General features: G+C 35.6%; 1 protein-coding gene across 1 annotated transcript in view; it reads left to right on the top strand.

The window, feature by feature from the left end:
* The first annotated feature begins 864 nt into the window (after positions 1–864).
* Positions 865–7,174, top strand: part of pitpnm2 (phosphatidylinositol transfer protein, membrane-associated 2) — a 60,990-nt gene continuing 54,680 nt past the window's right edge. The window contains exon 1 of the mRNA XM_030150962.1: positions 865–1,143. The gene's annotated coding sequence lies outside the window, so the exon portion shown is untranslated. The remainder of the gene's footprint in view (positions 1,144–7,174) is intronic.

Raw genomic sequence — 7,174 nt, 5'->3', positions numbered from 1 at the left:
CAAATAATATAAATGACAACATATTTAATTGGGTTTTGGGACAAAGTCACTAATTTTGCCCCAAAACACTTAAATACATGAAACTGAATACTGAAACCAGTGGCCTTTTCACTTTTCACAGGATTGCTTAGAAATTACTATTTGGGCAACAATGAGGATTAAAAAAATCTGGTCATTTGAGAATTAAAGTATTATAAACTACATGAATAAACACCGCCAAACATAAGTTTGTTGAGAAAGGTGCTTTTTAAATAAAAATGACCAATATGATAACGTATTTCGAGGAATAACTCAGAATATTTCAAAAGTAAAGGTGTAATTCTGTCTAAAATTTATAATAGAAATTAAGAAGTTGAATAACTTAATAAAGCAGTTAATCTTATTTTATTAAATACAGCTGGTAATTTGGGCGACTTCATTCATTTTAAACCTTTTTCTCATAAAATACGACTTACTGTTCTTAATTAAGAATTTTTAATAACTGTGACTGGTAGATAATCACTTTAATCTTGTCTTTCTGCTTTCAATAGTAAGAGGTTATTCTCGCGATATTATGACATAATACGACTCTATTTTTGCAATTATTGTATTTTTAATTATTTTCCGACAATATATACAATTTTTGTTTTTAGGTCTTCAGCACAAGGAGATGTTTTTTTTAATAATAAAAACTTAAGAAAATAAAAATAATAATAATAATAATAATAATAAGTTGCAGGTGACCGCCACTTGGAGGCGCTTTTCTCCTTTTCTGTCCGCTGATCTGATGTAACTGTAAACCGGTGCATATCATATCCTCCTCCACCGGCATCCCACTGCCCACCGCACAGGAGGACTGCCCTGTTTGGGAGGACGGAGGTGGTGATGACCGGCGTGCCGAGCAGCGGCACCGACAGGCGGACACACCGGGGAGTGAACGCGCCGCGCGGGCAGGACAACGGGACACACACCGCTCATCCTCCACTGTAGATCTGAACCAGCAGGTTTTGTTGTGGCAGGTTCCTGCTCTGCGTTGTCACACTACATCGTCCACAGTCTGTGATATTTGCCGAACACCCCCACCCCCCCTCTGATGATGATGATGATGATGGTGCATGAGGGCTCGGACCCAGAGGAGTAACCAGGACTGCAGACCAGCTCCAGGTGAGTCTGCTGCTGCTGCTGTTGTTGCTTCTCAGATAAGACAGCCATCGACCTGGTCATGCTGATTCACTTACAGATGTTTTCTCCTCTGGTGGAGCTGCTTTGTTCATGCTGTCGTTTTATGTTCACTGCTCATAAGCCCATAGCAGTGTGTGTCCACCAGATCCACACCAGATCCACACCAGATCCAGCAGATCCACAACATGACATTGACAGGATGATACAATACATGTGCAGATATGTGTCCTTTATCAACCTCTAACATTACTACAGGTGGCACAGATTACCACTGGTGGATATGTACTTCCACTCAAGTGCTGTATTTAGTGCACATTAAATATTAGGTGCATGTGCATATATGTACAGGGTGGGGAAGCAAAATTTACAATGAACATTTAGTTGTTTTTTCTCAGCAGGCACTACGTCAATTGTTTTGAAACCAAACATATATTGATGTCATAATCATACCTAACACTATTATCCATACCTTTTCAGAAACTTTTGCTCATATGAGTAATCAGGAAAGCAAACGTCAAAGAGTGTGTGATTTGCTGAATGCACTCGTCACACCAAAGGAGATTTCAAAAATAGTTGGAGTGTCCATAAAGACTGTTTATAATGGAAAGAAGAGAATGACTATGAGCAAAACTATTACGAGAAAGTCTGGAAGATACTATTAAAGAAGAATGGGAGAAGTTGTCACCCAAATATTTGAGGAACACTTGCGCAAGTTTCAGGAAGCGTGTGAAGGCAGTTATTGAGAAAGAAGGAGGACACATAGAATTAAAACATTTTCTATTATGTAAATTTTCTTGTGGCAAATAAATTCTCATGACTTTCAATAAACTAATTGGTCATACACTGTCTTTCAATCCCTGCCTCAAAATATTGTACATTTTGCTTCCCCACCCTGTATATATGTATATAATGCAGAGGGTCAGTGTTTTACATAGCATAATACACATCAGAAATCTCAGATTCTTGCAAGGGCTTAAACCCACTGTGACCTGCTGCACTGGGGTATTTCAGACTCAATTCATCGTCATTACACATGTACAAGTACAAGCCAGCAAAATGTAATTTAGCGTCCAGCCATTAGTGGAATAGCAGCAAATACAGGAAGGACAGAATATACAGTATTAACAATATCTACACTAGGTACAATGGATATGATATACAGATGTAAGTGCTTTGGACAAATATACAGAATATGCAGAACTCAGTCCAGTGTGCATGATGCAGTTCAGTATTTTTTTTTTTTTTTGAGGGGGGAGGGGTATTTTGGGGTGTTTCTATTTTATGCGGCTTTATTTTACTCGTATCCACTACATCTCAGAGGTATATATGTATATGTTATTCTTTTTACCCGTCTACATTTGTCTGACAGCTGTAGTTACTTTTCAGATTACAGTTTTCCATCCCCTTCCTCTCCAGGGAAAACCATTTATCAATGCGTGTGTGTGAATGTTTGTGAAAATTCTCCAAACCTTCTTGGTTTAGCTGGAAAAAGCATTGTCACAAAGTTGAAAACCAGCTGTTTGAATCCACGAAAAGTTGACTTTTTAGAGATTTACACTTCCCACAGGATGAGAATTTCCACAAACATATGATTATCTTATACAATATTATTCAATCATGTAAATTTAACTACCAGCAAAATATGAAGTAGCTGAAATGGGCTTGCATTAAAGATGTACAGCAGTAAAATACAACATAAACATGAATGCAGCAGTGCAATTAATCAAAAACATACATAAGAATAAAACAGTGACAGGAACCGTTTTACTGCACAATGATTATTATACTTGTCATACGTTTGCAGATAATACTTAAGATGCTTTTACTTAAATAAGGTCCTAAATGCTTGTATTGGGGTATTTTAAAAATGTATATTGTACTTTTTTCTCCAGTAAATAATCTAAATTCCTCTTCTAGGTTTGTAATAGATGTCATATAAACGTATATCACGGAAATCAGCACCTAATGATCTGTTTTACACTTAAATATTGTCCTGTCACTTTCAGTTATTATATACATAATCCTGATGTGTAAGAAGTGAAATTTAAATCAGATTACATCCAGCTATAATCTATGTGCGTATAAATTTAGATGTCTTTGAATACAACCCAGCATTATATCATTTTCCTACTCAGTTAAATGATTTTTTGGGGGCTTTAACATGTCAGAAAATTGTCACATTCACCCAGCAGCTATATTTCTTGTTTGGTTTGATCAATAGTTTGATGCACCAGTGTGATCTACTGCACATAAAAACCCAGACTAGAAAATGAAGAACAGAAAATGTCTAAAATCTTGCATAAAACACAAAGTTATTGCATTTTTGCGGGATTTTTTTCTTAATTACTGAACACTTGAATTATTAATCAAACAAGAAAACTGTACATTTCCTCCAGGCGTGTCTCAATTTTCCCTCATTTCATCTTGCATTTCTTTTCTTCTAATTCTCTCACTTGTTCCACTTCCTTCCACATATAGAAGACTTCACCTGTCCATACTGCAGGGTATCTGTGCATCCTGCCAACAGTGCACACACATACTGAGCTGGAAATATTCTTAGAAACGCTGAGTAAAAACCCTCAAGGTGCTGATGTAAGAGTGGTCTTATTTTGGACGGATACTGCAGTGGAGCCAGGACTTTCTAGGAAGCATTTGTTAAACCAGCAATGTGTTTGTCAAACTCCCCTTTGGTTTAAATATTTACAACTTAGTGGTTTATACACACACCTTGTCTAAATGCATTCAGACTCAGTTCCTTCTGTTAGCTCAGTTACCTCACCAGTTTTATTTTGATACCGTTAAAATAATACTAGAATAATAATGGAGGCTTATTCATTTCAGATTTCACTTTTTTTTTTTTTTTAATTTCTAACTCTAACAGGGTCAAAGTTTGCATGCACTGTATAACCTCGATGTTAAAATTTAGTGATCTTGAGGCAACGACCACAAGGTTCACACCAGAGCTGCAGCTATTTTTGTGATTGATTAATTTATCAATTATTCTAGTCAATTCAATTTGACTGAATAATTATTTGAATAAATGAAAAAAAAATGTAAAAATGTGAAATAGACTTGTCTGAAAGTGACAAACAACTTGTCCTTTTTTCCAGAACCAGCTAAACCAACAACCACAAAAATGATAAAACTAAAAGGAAGTTTAAAAAATATCTACATAGAAATAACAATAACAACAGTATAAAAGTGTTTTATATATGAAGTTTATAAGAACTTATCAACAACTTAAAAAAAATAAGGGCAAATATTTTAATGATTGTGTGAAAGCTTAAAAGTTTAAAAGAGTGAGTGATGTTCCGGTGAAGAAAAGTGAACATATGGACATTTTCTGCCTTTTTGTCCTGGTCTCTGATGAGTTTCACTCCATGTTGTTTGTGTTGATCCTGGAATCATGTGCATCACAATAAGCGTACATGTGAAGCATAACAGCGACACCGATATTTAGCAACAGAAACATGAAGTAAACAAAGCTTTGATTCAGAAAAACTGTCATCGAATAATTTTTTTAATCGATTTGAGTCTATTGATCAATTAATCATTTCAGCTGTAGTTTACACATTGTCCTCTTGAACCTGCATCTTCAATTTTCTATTGAATTAAAGTAAGGCCACTCCAAAATCTTGAATTTATTGGTCTGAAATCATGTTGATACCATTTAGGACACATGTTTAAAGATCCATTTATGGCATGTACAAGCTTAACCTTTGTGTCTGATGTCCTCAAATATACATAATTCACTTACTTTATGATGCCATCATCAGGTTTATGAAGTGTTTATGACGTTTCCAGTGTTTAGATGTAACCACCTCATGGCTCTGGGGTCTACGATGTGAGACCAGAGGCTGATATGTCTGAATGGAGTCGTATTGGAGAAGTGACTCAGGTCCATTGAATAAACGACTAATAAACAGCTGGTTTAATAACAATCAGACAACCTCTGTGGTGAACTTTAACCCTTTCGTGAATAGTGGTCACTACAGCGGACAGCTTTTCTACAGCTGTTCTATTGTATATTCATGGATTTTGTTGTTTAGTTCCATATCAGCCAACACAGTGAACGCTTATGCATCATCTCATACACTGCAATTCATACCATTACTGTAATTTTACTGTTCTTGATAAACCTGATCTTATTATTATTAGTCTGTAATTAACAGGTTTTTTTAAACAAAAGTTGTTGGGTTTTTTGTATTATATCTCCATGAATTGAGTAATGGCTGGTATTAGAGAGTTAAATGTGAGAAAACATTAGATAAGTAGCATTAAAAATGTCTGGTAAAGGTTCATACTGTCTTCCACATATAATTGTTGTAGGTAATTCATTTATCAGACAAACTAGTAAAGCAAGTAAACAAACAACTACCCCTGTCTGAGAAATGAATTACCTACAATAAGCATTAAACATGTTTTTATTTCATAGTTTTCACACAATATATCAGTAAATACATGTTTATTTGCTTCAAAAATTAAACGCATGGTGTCCAGCTGAGTGGACATTTTTGCGGCTCCATGAGAAATAGGTTCAGAAGAAAATTTTCTTTAGGCATGTTTTTTTCATGCCTAAAGAGGAATAAAAAAACTCAGGAAAAAAATCTTGATTAAGGGTCTCATAATTCATGCATGAAAGGGTTAATATCTTACCACCAGACTAGCCAGTTACGACTCCACTTGATGAGATATAAACATTAACCAAATCATGATTTTGTCAGACAGATGACAGTTTGAGGTGTTGTAACAGGTGATGCTCATATACAAACACCAGACATACATGACTTTTTGTGTCTCTTTTCTTATTTATAATCTCAAAACCAAATATACAAATAACCAAATAACCAAACTCAAAGATGGGACTATTCTCTGAGTCCAGTCAGCTGTTCTACTAGACTAACTGTGGTAAATATTAGGAGAGTGGTCGTCATCATCTGGGATCTGATACGATTGACTCACAGTGTCAAACGTGATTGGTCAGATTGGAACGGTTCATCTTTAGTCCTAAGTATCTTTGGTGTGCTCGTCTGAGATATTGTTTATGGGTTTTTCAAGCCTCGCTCTTCTTCCTCCAATATTGCTCTTTAGTAGTTGAGCTAAATGAACTAACAGAGGGAATATGTTTCAAAATTAAACTTCAAGTGTATGAGATTTGGTCAAATTTAGGAGGATAGAAGTACAGAAATGGAATGTTACTACATAATCACATCCGAATGAGAATTGTATTTTCATTACTTTGGAATAAATAATTTATATCTACTGTAGGAGTGAATCCCAGTTCACAGAGTCCACCATGTTGCTCCTCCATGTCTCTGCAGTAGCGCAGAGACAAGCTCATCTTCCATCTTTTTTCTGTTTTGAAGCAGCTAATATGCAGCATCTCTATCACCCACTATTGTTGAATGTGAACTACAGTTAAACTAAAAAGATCCAGAATGGAAGAAACAACCACTGGATCTAAAATTTTAATGCAGCCACTGAAGAAAAAGGTTGGAAACTGCAACTTCACCACTAGATATCACTAAATAATACACTGTGAGCTTTTGAATGTGCATACACCGTGTAATATTTAGACTTATTATTAAGCCTTTAGCTGTGATTATGGGACACATTCACCATGGCATCATTTCAGTAATCTTATGTAATATCAGATTTACTTCCATCACTTTTATGGACACATATCTCACCAACTGAAGCAACCCCAGACCATAATACTGCCCCCACAGCCTTCTACTGTAGGCACTAGGTATGATGGGTAATCACTTCATTTATCATTTTGGAACAAAGTCAGTCTGGACTCATTAGACTGCATGACCTTTTTCCATTGAAACACTGTCCAGTATTTATGCTTTATCAAACTGATGGTTGTTTTAGAAATGAGAGGCTATACACTGCGTCAGTTAGAGTTAAAGGGGTCATATGTTACTAAACCTACTTTTATTAGTCTTTGGTACATTTATTTGTGTATTTGGACCCTAATAAATCATAAAGTTTGAATTTGAACCCTCCA

Source organism: Sphaeramia orbicularis, chromosome 12 (assembly GCF_902148855.1).
Source record: "Sphaeramia orbicularis chromosome 12, fSphaOr1.1, whole genome shotgun sequence".
NCBI lineage: Eukaryota > Metazoa > Chordata > Actinopteri > Kurtiformes > Apogonidae > Sphaeramia > Sphaeramia orbicularis.
This window is presented reverse-complemented; position numbering and strand designations above follow the sequence as displayed.